Below are 18,486 nucleotides of genomic sequence, written 5' to 3' on the forward strand. Positions count from 1 at the left end.
GCATTTTGGTCTTTTAACTGTTTGCAATCCACTCAGAGAACATTCGTTGTTGGGCAAATTAGAAATGTAATGAATAAATATTTTTATTTAGAGGAACTTGACAGACGGTTATTTCTTTGTGGTGATGTAGAACATAGAAATATATATGAGCATTACATCCTGATACTGCACACTTGTGTTCAGGAAGTGTGCAGCTTCCTGAACACTTAGAATTCTCAAAGAAGTTAATTAAATGCTCTGGAAAGGGTGAGCTTTTGGACATAATTTAATTTGATTTTCATAAAAACATTGACAAGGCATAATCTTTTGTTTCTGTCTCATCAGAAAAATAACCGGGGGGTGACAGGGAGAAACCACTTAAGTATTACAAAAGAGTTCCATACCGATGCTTTGATTCACTCATCAAATAATAACAGGGCATCACGTACATTAAAATAAGGGTGAACAGTATTCGCATATCCTCCAGCATATTTTGCAGATGAGGATAGGGATAACCTTGAGTGGGTGCTGCTCAAAATGCAGCCCGACAGCCAGCAGCATGGCCTGCTGGATGGGACCAACACAATCCAGTTTCAAATTGCCACAGGTAGAAACGGGGAACTAAAAGCAGATGGCAGCAAGTCGAATACATCTAGTACACAGGTATACACAATCATTTGAACCCTTTAGAGCAGGATGGGCAACCTGCAGTCCTGCAGAGGTTTTGGCCTACCACTCCCATCAACCCCAGCCAGCAAAGCCAATGAAGAGGGATGATGGGAATTGTAGGCCAAACCATATGGAGGGCCACAAGTTGCCCACACCTGATTCAGATCAAAGGTGGGGAAGTATCTGTGGCCTTCCATGTATTGTTAGTTTACAATACCCATTGGCCATGCTGGGTGGGGCTGATTGGAGTCTAACAACATCTGGAGGTTCCCCATCCCTGATTTAGAGGACACTGGTCCCATTTTACAGTTGACCAGCACCAAGGCACAGCTGTCAAATTCCTTCATCCTCTTTCTCTCTTCACAATTAACGCTCTCCAAGATACCAAGCATCAGGCCCACTACTTTATTAGTTAACGACCAGGTTCTTTACAGATGCAAATTCTAGGAAACTCTCAGGTGACAAAGGAAACAGCTACTCCACACAATTACGAATACCAATAGAGGAGCTGAAGTGGAAGTTAGAGACGTTGCTGGCAGTCTGAACAAGAACTTCCCAGCCAGACTAGCTTAGGGGGGACACCCTTCACTTACAGTTGCTTGCTACCCCCTATGTAGGCTATCACACATAGCCAACCTGGAGGAGCGTCTGAGCTCCGCCTCTAACTTTTCCCGCTTTGCTCTGCGATGGACCCTAACATCCCTCAAGTCACGCCCTGCACTCTCCTCCTCCCCCAAGACCTGGGTTCCCATGCAGGAGGAAAGGAGGGCCCTTCAGGCTGAGCCAGTTGTGTGCCAAGGTCTTGAGAAGAAGGCCTTGCCATATCTGAGCTCACTAGGAAGGGAGCCTCCCCCTGTTCTGGCTGTTCCCATTCTAAGTCTGAGCTGCTAACTATCTCCACATGCTCAGATTCATTCCTGTCATCAGCAAGACATGAGTAGTCCCAGTTCAGTCCATGAATCCATCATGGCCCTGACTTTGTATGCTGAAATAACAGGTAAGTAATAACAGAGGGCACCTCAGAGTATATTCAGAGTGCTTTTGCTTCACCATTGAGGAGTTGTAGCCTCCCTGCGATTTCAGCTTTATCTGCGGTAGGCATGTATAGTGCAAACAAACAAACAGACAGAAAAGAGCTATTTTCTGAACATCAGGACAACTAAAGGCTGGGATTTTCCCTGGCACAGAGCTCTGGCCAGATTGGGTCAGTTAGAGGGTGTGATTAAAGTTTTTAATTTTAAGCCCCAATTAAAGATTTTAGTAAACAGGAACGTGGCAAAGGAAACGGATGATGCCATTGCCACAAAGACAGTGGAGGCTGGTGGCTCCAATTTTGATGGGGCTGTAAGGGTTTCAGTCAGAACCTGCCAGAGCTCTAAAGGAGCTATCTAAGGGGCTGAACCTATTTGGGGGGATAGGGTCTAGCCCCTTGGATAGCTCCTTTAGAGTTCTGGCTGGTTCTGACTGAAACCCAGAATCCACCGAAACTGAAGCCACCAGCCTCCACTGCAGAAAGAGGCATTGGTTATTGAGACTTCAAGTGGACTTCTGTGAAGGATCAGGATCAGGGAGGATCAGGCAGGATCAGGGAGCAGGTGAGGGAAAGACTGCTGCTGGAGGCCCTGGAGAATGGCTGCCCGTCAAAGTCCTGGGCTAGAGATGGGCCTGTGGTTTGACCTAGTATAAGGCAGCTTCCTATCTGCAGACGTGGGTAAGGTCAAAATTTGCTGGCTGCCAGACAAAAGCCCAAGTCCAGCCTGAAAGCATTGAGACTAGGTCAGAGAGCAGTGCCGGCTCCGGGTTTGTGGGCCCTGGGCAGAACCCCTCCAACGGGCCCCCTCCCTGTGTGAGCCTGCCTCCTGCTACCTGCATGAATCTACCTTCTTGCCACCATCTACTGTTGCTCGGCATCCTCTTTCTCATCATTGCTGCCACTTGCTTGCTTGACAGGCAGAGAGCCGGGGAGCAAGTCGGCCGTGGCATCTGCTCCTCCTTCTTGCCACTACCACTGTCATCTGGGCCAGAGAGAAAGGCGGAGGAACAAGCAGGGGGGTGGGGTGTTTCCACAGCGACAGAAGGAGAAGCGAATGGAGGACTACCAGATTTTTAAAAAACATATCAGCTTTGCTGTGCTTTGGTCCATGCAGGGCTCCATGAGCAAGTTCTCTGCACCAGTAAAAATCACTTCACAGAACATTCTTCCTGGTGGGGATGGGGTTGGAGTGAACGTCATCTGATTGGAAGGGGCTGCTCAACCAATAAGAGTGGCTCCCCCCTATCCTCCTTTCTCCTTTCCCCTGAAAGTCCAGATGCACCTGCATTTCAGGGGCAAGCCTCATTGAGCACAATGGGAGTTACTTCCGAGTAGACACACATATGCTTGTCCTAGGAAAGGTGGGGAGAACACAGGGATGGGGAACCAGCCTCCTTTCTAACCAAACCGATACTGCACAGGATCTCTATATCAAAGATGTGAAATAGTTACTTCCTAAGGCAATAAACCAAACAATGGAGAATCAGAGCCTCAAGATGGCGCTTTACAGCATTTAGGGAATCTGTGTTTTAAACTGTGTCATTTCAATTGAGGGAGATCTCTGCAAATTCTGATGTGGGCATTCAGAGGACAAGCCTCACTGAGCGCAATGGGAGTGACTTCTGAGTAGTCACTAATTGGTTTGTGCAGGGATGGGAAACACACAGGAAACACCCCTTGACCGGGGTCAGGGTGAAAGGCACACCCCTGGCAGGGCTAGCATACCCAAGGTCAATGCAGGGGTTGGGGCACACAGCAACTGTATCATGGAGAACCCGACTTAAGGAAAAGAATTGAACTTTCAGCAGTCTCAGGAAATCTGTTTTTTCCCTGATAAGTTCCGGGGTGGCTGCTGGGTGGTCATAAAGTCATGTATCCCTAACAACCTCCAAACACAGCTGGCTAGGAGTAAATCACTGGTGGAGACACCGCTCAGGTTGCAATGGCAAAGAGGAGCAACTCTAGGGGAATTTTGACAGCGTGGCCTCTCGGCAGTTTGCATCCACATTTTCTTTTGCAATCACCCAAGGAAAATGCCCATAAAATCTCTAAGAAGATTTTCAATATTTAACATCATAGAGCCATCAGCCATTTAATCGTTCATTTACAGTCACTGAAGCTCTTGTCTTTCCTAATGCAATTCCTATTATTTAATTAAAAGTATTTATAAATTGCTTTTCTGCCCACCAGCACCCACAGAGCGATGTAATTCTTTCCTTTGCTATGTTAGAATGCAAAGATCTATAAATACATTTTAATCCCCTTCTCTCACTACTCTGGTGTTTCTGCTTTGTTCTAGCTGTGAACCCCATATGTCATGTTGACCCAAGGAGGATGTAGTATATTAATCCTGCAGCAGTGGGGAATTAATTTCACAAGAATTCACACACATTGTAACTTGGCTTTAATCTTTTTCCAGGAGCCTCAAGACATACATGTCATTTGGCCATTTGTTTTGTTTTTTGTTTCAGCCTGTGAGATTGACAGTGCAGCTTTCATAATATTGTCTTACCAACTCTTTTATTTTTCTTTATCTTTGGCCTCCTTTCTTTCTACACAATCAAACACTCCAATATAGATTTCTCCTTCTTTTAACAAGGTTATCGATCTCCTCATTTGCTATACCAATAACTAACAAAAAAGAAAAAGAAAAAAAGATGCCAATGCCAAGAAGTGTGCATAACCCTCACAGGCGGATGTAAAGTTAGTACATAATTCTCTTTTTTAATGTGCTTTCAGAAATCTTAGAAGCTTGTATGCATTTTTTAATTCTAAATGGGCCTTAATGTGAGGCTTTTTCGGAGATGAAATAAAATAATCACATCCTTTCATGTTTCTGAAACATAGCCCTAAATATGCAATCTTCAGACCATTTGTACTCTTACTGAAATATGCCAAAGATCTGATGCCTCTCCCAGTTTCTGCATCTCTTCCAGTTCCTTTTTGCTCAGTGCTATTTCATATACTGAGCAGAGATAAACCCAGGTTTTCCCCCAAGCATGCATTCAATAAGGATCTGCAGCCAATCCTGGCTCCCTGATGAGTGAACCTGTATGACACACATTTTGAAAATACAAACTTGTGGCATTCATAAAAAGGTTTTAGATGTGCACTTTAACTAATGTAAAGCTCCTTCTCTGTTACCATAGTGGTACGGGAACTGCCTTGGTGTTCCCATACCACTATGTGTGTCCGCTTAGTGTGTCCCCTTCCCACACCATTCTGGTAATGTTTGAACCTTCAAGTAGTATGGTAAAAATCCATGACATGCCTCCTTTCTATATCAATGATGCCCCGGATCCTACAGGTTCAGATGATGTCAGTGGAGTGGGACAGGAGGGACGCATACTGCCATGTAATGTCTAACTGGCCCTCAGGGAGGATATTTGCGGTAATGCTAGAGGGCAGGCCAGGGGACACAGGTGATTGCCTGTGTGGCCAGGTGTCCTACTTTAGAGATGACAGGTCTCTATTTTTGAAGATCTGGCAGAGGATACTCCTCTATTTGAAGATGTCCTCTATCTGAAGAAGTGCCCACTTCAAGGCTGAATCTACACATAGCAGTTATACCGTTATCATACCATTATCATAACTATTGGTGCCCATTGGTGTCATGTGTAACAATAGTTATGATAACAGTATGATAACGGTATAACTGCTATGTGTAGATTCAGCCCAAGTCTGGTTCAAAGGAGGGCGGGCAGCAGGGGCCTTGAAGTTGCCCATCAACCGTCAGCACCTGGACAGCAGACTGAGCAGGGCACACAGGCCACCTAGTCAATCTTCTCCACTATGGTGAGATACGTTGTGTTTCTATTTAGATTATAGTTATTATTTCTGCATCTGTACTGATACATGCAAATTTTCATAGGCAAATGTTATGCAAATTGTCACCCTCTTCTTTGGCGATGCCTGAATGGCCACGCTAAAGACTGCACAGCATCCAATCCCGAGCGCCACACTTCAGCATAAACTTCAATCCTCTCCCACCTCCTTTTTGTCTGCATCTGTGGTTACATGTCACCTAGCTAAACTAAATGAAACGTCCAGACCCTGAAGCATCTTCCCTCTAGTTTATCTGGCAATCTTCTTTGTACACCCTGAAAATTCCTCATTCTTCTAGTAAACACTTTAGAATAGATTAATAAAAGACATGTCAGCCCAGGTTTTATATGATGCTATAAAGAGAAAGCACAATATATCATTGGTTCCATTGGGCTAGTATATTGATATTTACTCTAAAACAGAAAATAGGTGGCAAGTTAATTGGGTTGGTTCATTGACATTCCTTTTTCTTCATATTAGTTCACAAACAGGTATACAGGGCAAAATATTGATATCTCTTTGACAAAATGTGATTGATTCATATCGCGTATGTCTTTTATCCAGCTTATTTTGTTGCATCTGCCTCTATGAGCTATGATTCTTTTGACACTTTTTCAACCCTACTTCTGTTTAAGAAGTAATAAATTGCACGAGAAATGGGAAGCAGTTGCTGAGCAACCTGAGTGGTTTTGGCTGGATACTTTTCTGCATGAGAAATGGACCATCATGCCATGCAGCCCAGTCCTAACCAGAGTTAGGGGCCTAGCAGCATGTGATGCTAATTACCTGATTAGCAATCATGTTGTTGGTTTTTACAAATGAAATGCCCAGTGTGAGGAGCAGTGGTGATAGCCTGCACCATGCAGGGAGAGGACATTCAAGGCTTCCCTCCCCAGTAAAAATCACACCCCGGGCATTAGTTAGCAATAGGAAAAAAACTTCCACTGGGATCAAGGGCACCGGCCTGGTAACATATAAATCAGACCAATGTTTCATACAGATTAACAGCCCCAGTGGTGCCATGGGCGGGTTTTGCTGGAGTGGTTCCTTTTTTTTAGCAGGAAAGGATGGAGCCTAGCAGATATTGGCACATCACATGGTGGGGCCTCAATCAGGATGTGGGATCAATGGGGGTGGGTGGGATAAACACCCTCCAGCTCAAAGTATCAGGTTTATCACACACGCACAAAACCTGAGAGTGAGCCCAAGGCAAAAATACCAAGTGGGCAAGTCAGTTCCTTGGCAGCTGGTAGCCATAGCCTCTGATGGTGGCGCTCACCAAGCATGCCTCCTGGTGGCTGTGTGTTTGGGGGTCGCGTGAAGGGGCCCCATGTGCATGCCAACATATGCATACAGGGCTCCTCCATGCAAGGGCGAATTATGATTGGCTCTGGGTTTCCCCTTGGGCGAAGGAGCACTGTGTATGTAGGCCAGCGTCTGCGTTGGCTGCTTTCACACTGCTGCCAAATGCATGCCTATGGCATGGGGGGCAGGCCAGGCATGGGCAGCATGTTATTTATTGCCAGGGAAGAGGTAAGCTGGTTGAAGCCCATGAGCACCTGGTGCCTGCAGGAGCAACAATGCCTGGACGTGGTCTTGGTTTCCTGCCAAATGTACTGGTTAGCTTAGCCTTCCCTAAGCGAGCATGGCCAATGGTCAGGAAGGAATGCTGGGTGTTGCAGTCCAAGACATCTGGAGGGCATGAGGTTGGGAGAGGCTGGGTTAGCCTATCACAGCACTGAACTAACCTGGCAAACCAATGTTACACTACCTAGACATGGAGCCAGCCCAGGTCTTGAAAAAACAGGCCTATCAAAAATGCCTTTATGGCCAGACAATGTGTGACACTGCGTTATGTCACACAGCCTGCTCTTACCCCAGCTACCTTACACTTAGTTGTTGTCCATACCTGAATTCCACAGTAGGGGACTTCGCTTAATTTCAGCTTTAATCAAAGTGTCTATCACTTTGCCTTCAGATCTTTCCAAGATCTTGTACTTCCATATGGCAACAAGCTCACCATATGCATGTAATTATGTATACATACGTACGTACATAAATACGTACATACATACATACAAAAAGGTGACCCTGACCAATCTTGAGCCCTGGCAAAAAGCAGCAAGAAAAAGACAGTCTCTTCTGAAAGCACACTTTCTTTAAATGAAATCTTTGGTATTATTGTTTTCCATGCTGTGCTCATATCAATGAATCTGGCAGTCCAGCTTGTACTTAAAATGGAATATAAAACAACAGTCTGAGCTAATGGTGGATACAACATGATTGTAAATGAATGATAGATTAATGCTGGATTGTAGTATATTGCAATAACATCATGCTGTAGAAATAGAATATCAAGGACTGCAGGGAGCTGCTACTATTTTTGGACTATCTTCTCCCCATGCAGAGTGTACAAATCCAAAAATCAATATGACCCCAGATTCATCATGCTTCGAACACACATCCTTTCGGGAAGCAGCAGCACTAGCTGTGTTCCTAGGTCATGCCAAACCATAGTTTGGTGCCACCAGAACAAGTACTGAGGAGTGATGAGCTCATTTGCTGCCTCCTCACCACCCCCCACTCATGGTGATTCACAACTTCCGCTCCTGGTTTAGTGGAAAAACATGGTTTTCCTCAAGATCTGAACATCCTAACCATGGTTTGTGCTTGCCTACAAACCAGGATTAAAGCCTCAGGGCTTATTCCTCATGGTGCCACACCACGCTTTGGCGTTACGTGTGAAGGCTAGAGATGTACGATAATTTTGTTTCTGTTCACAGATCATACACACATGTCCTTTTCATAATCCTGAACAGGAATGCGAGCAGGAGGGCATTTTGGGGAGAAATGTTTGCAAATTCCCAAATTTGCAATCGCATTCAAAAAATGCATCCCCCCGCCAAATGCAGCCTTTGAAATGCACATTTAAAAACAACAATGCATTTCTATGCTTTACTCAGTGGGGGGAAGTGCACAATTTTGAAAAATATGCATAGAAATGTTCCCTTTTTCCATTTGAAATGCGCACAAGTCAAAAGTCAGGTTGAGAAAGAAACCAGGGGCAAGCCAAAACAAGCTTCGGAGTGATTTTCAGGGAATATAAGCAAGCTCAAAAATGGCTGGTTCTTCTATACCTCAGGAAGTCAGCCAGGGTCTGCTGCTTCATGGAGCATGCATGTCGCTACTCCTGCAAGAACTGACAGGCTGTATAAGGGTCTTACTGGGCCACATTCAGCCTAAGTGGAGCTTACGTTACCCAGCCCTTTTGGAGGGCAGTTCTCAGGCGCTGCACATTTCAGTAAAAATATATTGTGCCTTTTCTTCTTTTGAGTTCCCTTTGTGAACAGCAAGACAGCAATTAGTTATATTTAGAACAGCAATTACACACATTAAATTAACATGCATTTCAATGAGTTAATGAGCAAGCTGGTGATTAGCATGAAGAAATCCTATTAACCTGGACAACACCATACAGTTTCTGCACAGTGGCTCAATGTAATTACACAGTATTTTCCGTAAAATTTAATGGCACAAACACTTTATGCTTCTGTACATTAACTCATAATAATAAGTAAAGATGTGTACCCATTATCCTTTTCCCTGGTAAAGGGCCCATTCGTTAGACCTGTGGGGTGGCAGTGATTTTCCGCAGGAACTTTTTCTGAAGAGACCAACTTCTTATTGCACAAACTGTGCCCAGGGATGACAGCCAGTGTGTCATGAGTTCAGCAGCCTTTCCCAACCTTGGGCATTTCCCCAGGTATTGTTGGACTACATATCCCATCATCCACAGCAAGCATGGTCAGGGGAATTGTAGTCCAACAACTTCTGGGGACCCAAGGTTGGGGAAGTCTGAGTTAATGAAATGCCCTCAGATCAATTCATGTGTTTTTGCTTTTATAAGTCCTTATCCATTTTGCCACTTATGATCAAGCATGGATCCTCCACTGTCCTAAACATTTCTAGTATTCCAAGGGCGAATTGTTTGTGACGTTATGGAGCTGACCAATATAGGCCAATCAGGCCCGGTAGGAAGTCATGCGAGCACAGCATAGCCAAGGGTGGGCAGCTCGTGGCCCTCCAGATGTTTTGGCCTACAGCTCCCATCAGGCCTAGCCACCATATCCAATGGTGAGGGCTGATGCGAGTTGCAGGCCAAAACATCTGGTGGGCTACAAATTGCTCACTCCTGGCATAGCCAGATGACATGTGCCCAGTCGATTCCTGAATTCACACTCACTCACACACAAAGAATATTGCCAAAGCAGGGAGATGGACTATCTGCCATTCTTCAGACTTGTTATGCTGCCCTATCCCAAAACTGAAGAGCAGGTTCACTTAATCTGAAAACACTATTAAGTGCCCTAATTCAAATGCCCTTATTCAAGATACCCAACTAAAGATGCTAGTTCTGACCTTTAAAACCTAAATGGTGCAGGCGCACTAAAGTTTTGTTAATGCACACACAGTAGAGCTATGCATGCCAGCTTTTGCATGGCCTCAGTTCAGATCGGGACTGTGGCAATCTGGAAGAGAATGATTTCAGCCTTCCCCCACCCACCCATTTTTTCCACAAAACTTCACTTCACCTTGGGGGAGGGGGTAAAAAAAGAGAAAAAAGTCTCAATTGGAGTCAATGGACTCTTTCCCCCTGTTTTATTTTTTAACCCATAAGGGGATTTTGCAAACACACGTGCGCGTGCGCGCACACACACATGGTTAGGGGGAACCCGGGGAAGCTTAAATCCTCCTTTCCTGGAGTGCCACAGTCCTGATCTGAATTGGGGCCATGCATGCTTACAGGAAAGTAGAGAAAGCTAGCATGCCTATATCCTCTATGCATGCTTTAATGGACTTTTAATTTGGCCCTCAGTTGTATGTGGGTAGAGCCAAGCGTTTCCTGTGTCTTTCTTATTTAAGAGAAACAACGAAGTTCTTGTTTAGATGCCTGACTGGTATGCCCTCTAAGCCAAGGGTGGGCCTTCCAAATGGGATTCCATCTCCCATTACCCCTGATCATTGACTATGATGGCTGAGGTTGATAGGAGTTAGATGGTTCTCTACCCCAAGCATGACAATGTTGACCTTAATGCTATGAAAAGCTTTGCCTGCTGGTTTCTATGCATCACACTGTTGTTAACAGCCAAGAGTAGACTAGGTCATTTTTTTCCTAATGAGTTTGCGTCCCTAAATGGGAATTATCTAATTCTCTGCTCTAAATGAATCAGACATTTCAAGTACTTGAAATCTCTTTTCTGTAGGAAACTTTCAACTATCACTTTTGGATTTATATTTCCCTTTTACATAAATCAGTCTCCCCCCCCCCAGAGACTCTGAGTTCTCCTCATTAGTGCTGTTATAATCATCCTGTGAAGTAATCAGTAGGATAATTAATCTATTAGATTTCATGCCTACAAAATACCACTGAGCCCAAATGCTTGTAGGATTTCACAGCTTCAGCATTTCTACACATATTGAAAGATGCTTTATGTGGGACGGGGGTGGATGGGAGGACACAACATCAGTATCGCAATTCAATGAGGAAACAACACTTAAGACCATTGATTTAAATGGCCATATATGTGCTGAACTCTTGCCTTGATTGTGGCCTACGCTTGGGATATGCTCCAATTGTCTCTATTTTAAAGGGACGGCTTCAACCAAGAGGGGCCATAGTGGTAGACCACATGATTTGCATGCAAAATGTCCCAGGTGCAACTCCTGGCCTCTCTGAAATCCCAGAGGGCTGCTACCAGTTAATGTGTAAACCAGGGTTGGGCAACCTGTGGCCCAACAGATGTATTGGCCTACAATTTCCATTAGTCCTAGCCAGCATAGCCAATGGTGAGGGATGATGGGAGCTGTAGGCCCAAACATCTGGAGGGCCACAAGTTGTCCACCCCTGTAAGACAATACTGAGTTAGATAGACCAGTTTGGTATAAGGTACCAAACTGAAGTTCTTGGAGGAAGGGTGGAATATAAATATAAATTCCTAATGTGTGGATGTCATGAGAAACCACATGCCCTTAGGGGTCAGGCATAGCCCTGGTCCATAATAATTGGGTAAGGACCCCTTCATGTATATAACTCTGGGTGAGTTATTGGACCATTTGAATACTAAATGATGACAACATCATCCTCTGTGTCAGTCAAGGTACATTCAATGCCACAAAAACAAAGCCATAGAATATACTGTGCTAAGAATGTATCACTCATAGGTGACCATCTTGAAAAGCTCTTGGGAAACCCTCTCAGGGTGACAGCAATAGAAAATCGTTCTTAATCTGCACTGCTGATGTGTATAGAATGCCAAAGGATGGATGGGAGGGAACAGGGATGGAAAGTGGAACCAAAAAAACCCCCCTAACAGCTTAGTATTCCAGACAAATCATTTATTATTTGAGGAGGAGAAGCCACATAGATACAGTACATCATTTCTCTGGGCCAGATGTAAACTTGTAACATGACGTTGTCCTGCTGGTGCCTCCACCCCACCTCACTTCACCCCAATCCTTTCTCTGTTTTAAAAATTAGAGGATTAAGTGGTGTCCTTTAGTTTCTTTTATTTCCCTCTCTTTACATTCTTTGGGTTGTTTCCAGATTTCCACTGGATCTACTGTACTGATGGGACTCCGCACCCTCTTCTTCCCATGGCAACACCTCCAGCCCCCGAAAGATGCTACACAGAGTCAGGAGACCCTGCTGAATGGGGTGAGCTGTGGTGTGCAGGAGAGGGAGGGATCCCTCAAAATTGGATTGAGGGACCTTCCGGGAGCGGAAGGTGCTTATGTTTATTTATTTATTTATTTATTTATTGCATTTATACCCCGCCTTTTTTCCTCTTGCAAGGAACCCAAGGCGGCTGACATTATCCTCCTCCTCTCCATTTTATCCTCACAACAACAACCCTGTGAGGTGGGTTGGGCTGAGAGTCTGTGACTGGCCCAAAGTCACCCAGTGAGCTTCCATGGCCGAGTGGGGACTAGAACCCAGATCTCCCAGCTCCTAGTCCAACACTCTTGCCATTACACCACACTGGCTCTCGGAAGGCAGATTATAGATCCAACCCATTATGTTTCCGGCAGTTTGACATTTGTGCATATTAATTATACACAAGTGACAAAGACCATTTTAGACTTTGCTCCCTCTCTCTTGTGTCTGTTCTTCTACACAGTCTGGAAACAAGAGATATTTTCTCATTTCCTCATATTTCTTCCTGGTCCTGTAAATCCTATCAGCAGAACTGGCTTCCACTATCCCTGTCATCTCAATAGCATTACTCACAAGAATGGGTGTCCACAAGTACTGTACAAGGAGCTGTGGGGCTACACAGCTTCCCTGGAACTTCCCCAATGTCCTCATGTTCTACATAGACATCTGCACCTACGTGCATAGAGTCAGGGTTCCCCTTATGACCCGGACCCCCTGAGCAACTCCTTAAGGATCTCTTGCTTCCTTAAGAGTCCCACCTTCCTTCTTTTATCTTATCCTTTCCAGTAACATGGGTATGTTATTGTAGGCGTGGGATGATATAATACCTTTTTTAAAACGGTTGTTCCTTTTGCTGACTTCTGTATACTGTTTTTAAGCTGTGTTGTTTTATTGTTGGATTTTGTTGTTGTTGTTAAATGGTTTTTAGTTCAAAGTTGTTTTTAGTTATATGTTGTTTATATATTGTCCATATGCTCTTATGTAAATGGCTTTTAAACTCTGTATATTCTATTTTAATGTTTTAACTTTTGTAAACCTCCCAGAGAGCTTCAGCTTTGGGGTGGTATAGAAATAATAATAACAACAACAACAACAACAACAACAATAATAGACATCCTGGACACAAGGTTTAACTACAACAGTTTACTGGTAAATTAAAGCAAGCAAATCACAACTAAAGGTATTTACACAATAAAGCTGAGTGATACAAAAGGCATTAAGAGAGAGAGAGAAAAAAGATGCAAAATGCAAGTTCCTTTACCCTAGCTGTACATAGACTTTTCCAGGTTGCTTCTTCCTGCTCCCTCTTCAGGACCTGGTCTCCCTGACACTGCTCTTACTGGTTCTCTTGCTCTCTTTATATACCCACCTCCCCCAAACCGAAAGTAGTGCTTCAAACCTGATTAAATTTAACTGAAGAAATGAAACTGAAACTTAACCAGGGACATGAAAGGACTCCTCTCAGGGATACCCCCTCCCAACAAAAACCCCAGGCCTCTAAGCCTGACCTATTTTTCCCTTTCCCTTTGTAGGCCTCAAACCTTCACACTTGGGACTATGGTGTTCCTGCTCATGGGGAGATCTACATGCATTGAGGTCTATGTCTGTAGGCTTTCCTGCTACAGGCATGCACATACAATGCATGGGCATAATATCAAGGGCAGAGGTAGCATTGCAGCCTTCTAGCCTTTTGTTCTCATGGAGCCCCCTTCACATGATTAACAGGTGAAGGGGATGAATGTCTCTGAACATTATGATGGTTGCCCCTCCTTCCTGATGCCAATCAGATGCCACACTTTGTTGACTCCTCCTCTGTCTGAAGAGGAAATGCTAGCCACAGCTAATGAACGCGGGACTTGTATTTCTTGAAAGTGTATGTCTCAGAAGGAGGCATACATCTCTCTGTCTCTCAGACTACATGCCCCAAAGTTTTGTTTTACAAGCTTTCCCCACCACCATCACCTCATTCCACTAGAGGGGCCTGGGCAAGCAGTTCACTGTTCAGGATGTTGCTTGTTTTGGTCTTGCACTGCTTCTGATTAGTTCCAGCACATATTACAGGATCTGGACACCTCCAGTGGTGTAGTGTAAATTCTGAACTACAGGCGCTCATCATGACCGTCCCCATAGCCACGCCCCCAGGGAGAGTCCAAAAATGCAGGCAGCTCTGTTGATCCATATCAACAAACCCGTTGTAGCACTTTTATCTCTACCAGGAACAGGTCTTCTGTAAAGCTAATGGGTCATAACTGCCCACTCAACACCAGGCCAACTCAGAATGTTTTGCATTACAACAGGAATAGCTCCCCACTAGATATTGCTGAGAAAATTCATTCCCCACCCCAGCTACTGTGAAGACTGCAGCTACGACCAGAGGGAACAGGGAAACCTGAGTGGGGTGGCAGATGGCATCAGTATCCCTGCTGATAAAAAAAAAGTGCTGGTGCTGCATCCCTGTGAGCACTGGCTCCACCGCACCACTGGACACTTCATATAAATACAGGGGGGTGCATAAATATCCACAAGTACAATCTACAATTTAGCTTCAGTTCCTCCTCTCATGGTAATGGGTTTGCAGCCTGAGCTGAGTCCCCTTGGACCCCAAGGCCCCAGTAAAGTGTCCCCCCCCCACACACACACACTACATAAACACATGTGAGCCTTGCAATGCTAAATAAATGGTAAAGATAAAAGGACGTCTTACACAACAGCCTGCAGGGTGTGAGAGCGCAGGCTGCTCCCTCAGTTTCCCAGAAACGGCAAGCTATACAATAGCCAAGCCTGTACCAGTTGGTCCCTAAAAGAAACTATTCAAAGGGCAATTATTGTGTCTGTAAGAGAAAATGAATTTTTGTTCTTTTGTACCACACTTGTAAAACCAAACAATTTTGAGGGCTCCTATTTTTCCTTACAATGCCAAGCACTGCATGCCTATAGATACAAGGCCTTTAAAGAACCTGTTAGTCATACTCAAGAATACTCCTCCGAAACACCAGAAACATAGGGCTCATGAAACAGACTAGAGAAATGAAAAAATGCCACTGCTCTGCAGATACTAAGAGAAAAAGTATATGGAATTAACACTGAGATTACGGGAAGAAGGAAAGTATGCAAAGATAGTATGGTAGCTTTTGAGAAAGCAAGGGTCCAAGATCTGATCCTATATAAAGTCAGGATGGCCATGTGTCCTATTTTACAGACTACAATCCTCCGTTTGAAGGGCTGTCCAGTCCACGTTCAGTTTAAAGTCAAAGAGCCATAAGGAAGGAGAGCAGCAGAGGCCTTGAAGTTACCCATCCACACTCAGCACCTGGACAGCAGACTGAGCAGGCACACTGCACTCACATGGCTACATCCTTCCCCACTATTATGCATTACATTTCTATTTAATAGATAATAATTTTTTTCTAAATTTGCATCTGTACATATAAATTAGCATATGCAAATTTTATGCAAATCTGTATCTTTTGTCCTGTTTTTTGATGATGCATATATGGCCACACCTTCTATACAGCCCATAACAGCCCAGGAATGAAGTTGGAAGGGACAGAAATACAGTGTCTCCTGATGAATCTCCCCTTTATCCTACAAAGAAGAAAGAAAGAAAGAAACAATCTGAAAATTATGACGATGATGTATTGTTTATTTGATTTATACACAACCTTTCTATTAAAAATGGCACTCAAGGTGGCTAGAGATAGATTGTTACAGAACGAGAGCATATAAATGGGGTTTTCCTTTAAGTTTTTTGTTCATTTTAACCAGGAAATACATATCATTACAAATTTGAGGGAAGGAAAAGGCTTTATTAAAATATTAGACAAAGTGGCAGCAAAACACCGTAAAGAACTAAATAGCTTCTCAGAATTATCTCTGAGAAATACTTCCAATTAATTAATGTTACATTTAATTGTAGCAGCAAGACTGGAACTAGAAATTACCAAAAAAAGCCCTTAAAAAGAGTGGCTTTTTAAAGTCACGGTAATAATTGTGCTGTAGAAAATAACACTTCATCAAACATCTACAAATTTGTTAAAACTGTGTGAAGAGCAGTCCCCTGTGATAGTTGAAATTTATGTATGAAATTTACTGTCAATAACAAGCACAGCATGGGTGGATCTTAAGAGCTATGAATATAGCTGAACTGAAATTTCTGGGAGATTTTTCTGTTAGTTCTCTCCTTCTTATCACCACCCCAAACCTAGCAAGACAGGGCTATTTTCCTGATTATTCTCAGAACTTTCTTCACTATTTTATTTTATTCTTTTGGTGGCAGCCACCATTTTTCTCCCACAATGCACCAGGCTGATTGTGGAGGATGCAAAATGGTGGCTAGGCTTGCCAATACTTTCAGCAGCAGCCCCCCCCCCCCAAAAAAAAAAACAAGAAAGAAACTATGATTTTATCACTGCTCAACGTAAGTACCACCCCCAAGAAACCCTTGGAGCATTTCTCCACCACCTGGAGATTATTCAGTGAAATGGTCTCCCAATTTCATTGCCCACAAATAGGGTGGAGAATTTTGGGAAGCCATTTTCAATCAACTGCATGTCATTAGTGCTTCTAAGGAATTTAAATGATTTTCTCTATTCTATTTTTTCTTGTGGCATTTATATTTGTACTCATTATTTGTTTGTATATTATCTGCATAATAAAGGTAATATTTGCATAAATATTCCACTGCTCTGATCTGTGGTATGATTGTGATTGATTATTATCTATCCTGTTCAGTATGTGTTCAAATCAAGAAGGCTGTCTTAAATAGGTAACTGTACAAATCTCAGATGCCAGGTGCTTGCTTTCATTTGCTGACAGACCCTTACTGGCATGCCCCAAGCCTCAGAATGGAAGGAAGCAAGAAGATTTGGAGATGGAAGACACCATTCCTGAACCCAGGAGTAATTTATTGAAAATAATTAAAACATACATTCAAAAGATTAGACTAAAGCAATAGTAATAGTAATTTTATAAGGTTACATTTCCTTCATACCGACAACCAGTTCTAATTATTAAGGCAGACACATTAAAGCAACGGTTTAGTGTAATTGACTGTCAGGTGGGGGTGGGGAAGAAGAAGTCCTGGCAGTGGGGAGGAAGAAGGGGGAAATAGATGTGGGAACTGACAGGGGAAGAGAAGAAAGCTGGTAGCTGAGCTTGTATGCAAAGAGAGGCAGCTAGCAAGCTTCTTATGTCCCTGAACAATACACACGCAAACCTGGGGAAGAGACAGGAAAAAGAGCAAGGAAGAGCTGACTGGGTCCGGAAAAGTGGGGGTAATGAAGGACGGGGGTTTGGCAAGCTAATGGACTTGCAGGGGAGAGGTTAGTAAAGGAAGGGATGTTACCAATCCATTTCTGTGCAATCTGGGGTGCAATGAAGTTGGAGGGAGTGGGATGCTTTTTCAGCAACAAAGAGAGGAAGAGAGAGGAAGGAGAGGGGTTCCATAAAATTCCTCTTGTGTGAGAGAATGAGGCTTCTTTGGATTAAAGAGGCCTAACTGTTTGGCTAACTAGGTGCTGCTTATATACCCTCAGATTTGAGCTTAATTATTAAAACTCAAACAGCAAAAATTCTGCCTCTGTTGTCTCATCAAAACTATGATGTGTACTGGTTTGGGGGAATAAACCGACGATCTTTCCTTCTTCCTAGTTTTAACAGGCAGGTAAAAATTAACAAGCTGCTGATCAGATTTTCCTGTTGACATTTCCTGAGCTGACATTTTGAACCTTGAAATTGAAAATAAGATCCAAGGAAGATAAGAGGTCAAGGGTGGTCATGCCAGGGTATGTGTGATGGCTTTGTGTCATGCCATTCTGCTTTTAGTGTCAGGCCTGGCTTTCAGGATGGCAGACTTCTCCTATGCTTTCTCCAGCAGGAATGAAGGCATTCTTTCCAAGTCAAAAAGAGCAGAATATTGAGGTGTCTGGCAACAAGTCCCCCCTGTCATTGGCTACACCCCCGATGTTATAAAATGCTCACAGTAGCTATGACTCATGACTCCATGTCATGAAATTTTATGTACTTGGCGCTTCATCCAGCAAGTTAAGGATATCATACACCCTCCAATAACCACTTTACACAGGCAAAATCACCACAGTGGGGTGAAATTCCGATGAAAAAACTCCAGCAATGTGGGGCTCCACCCAAGAAGTGTTTCCCAACAGGAATGATCAGCACCTGTTTCTACCTTTGCCAAAATGTGATTGATAACCTGATTGGCATGGTTAACTTTTAAACCTGCATTAATACCTAAAGGCACAATCCT

The 18,486-nt window shown here is 43.7% G+C and overlaps 1 long non-coding RNA gene across 1 annotated transcript in view; it reads left to right on the forward strand.

Annotated features, from left to right (window-relative positions):
- LOC146350818 (uncharacterized) overlaps window positions 1–16,909 on the forward strand; it is a 55,941-nt gene extending 39,032 nt beyond the window's left edge. Inside the window, exons 3-4 of the long non-coding RNA XR_014789413.1 lie at window positions 12,111–12,221; window positions 15,736–16,909. This is a non-coding gene — a long non-coding RNA (uncharacterized LOC146350818). The remainder of the gene's footprint in view (window positions 1–12,110; window positions 12,222–15,735) is intronic.
- The last annotated feature ends 1,577 nt before the right edge of the window (window positions 16,910–18,486 follow it).

The sequence above is a fragment of the Heloderma suspectum genome, chromosome 3 (genome assembly GCF_057233095.1).
Source record: "Heloderma suspectum isolate Gila_16-S chromosome 3, 16-S_ref, whole genome shotgun sequence".
NCBI classification, from domain to species: Eukaryota; Metazoa; Chordata; class Lepidosauria; order Squamata; family Helodermatidae; genus Heloderma; species Heloderma suspectum.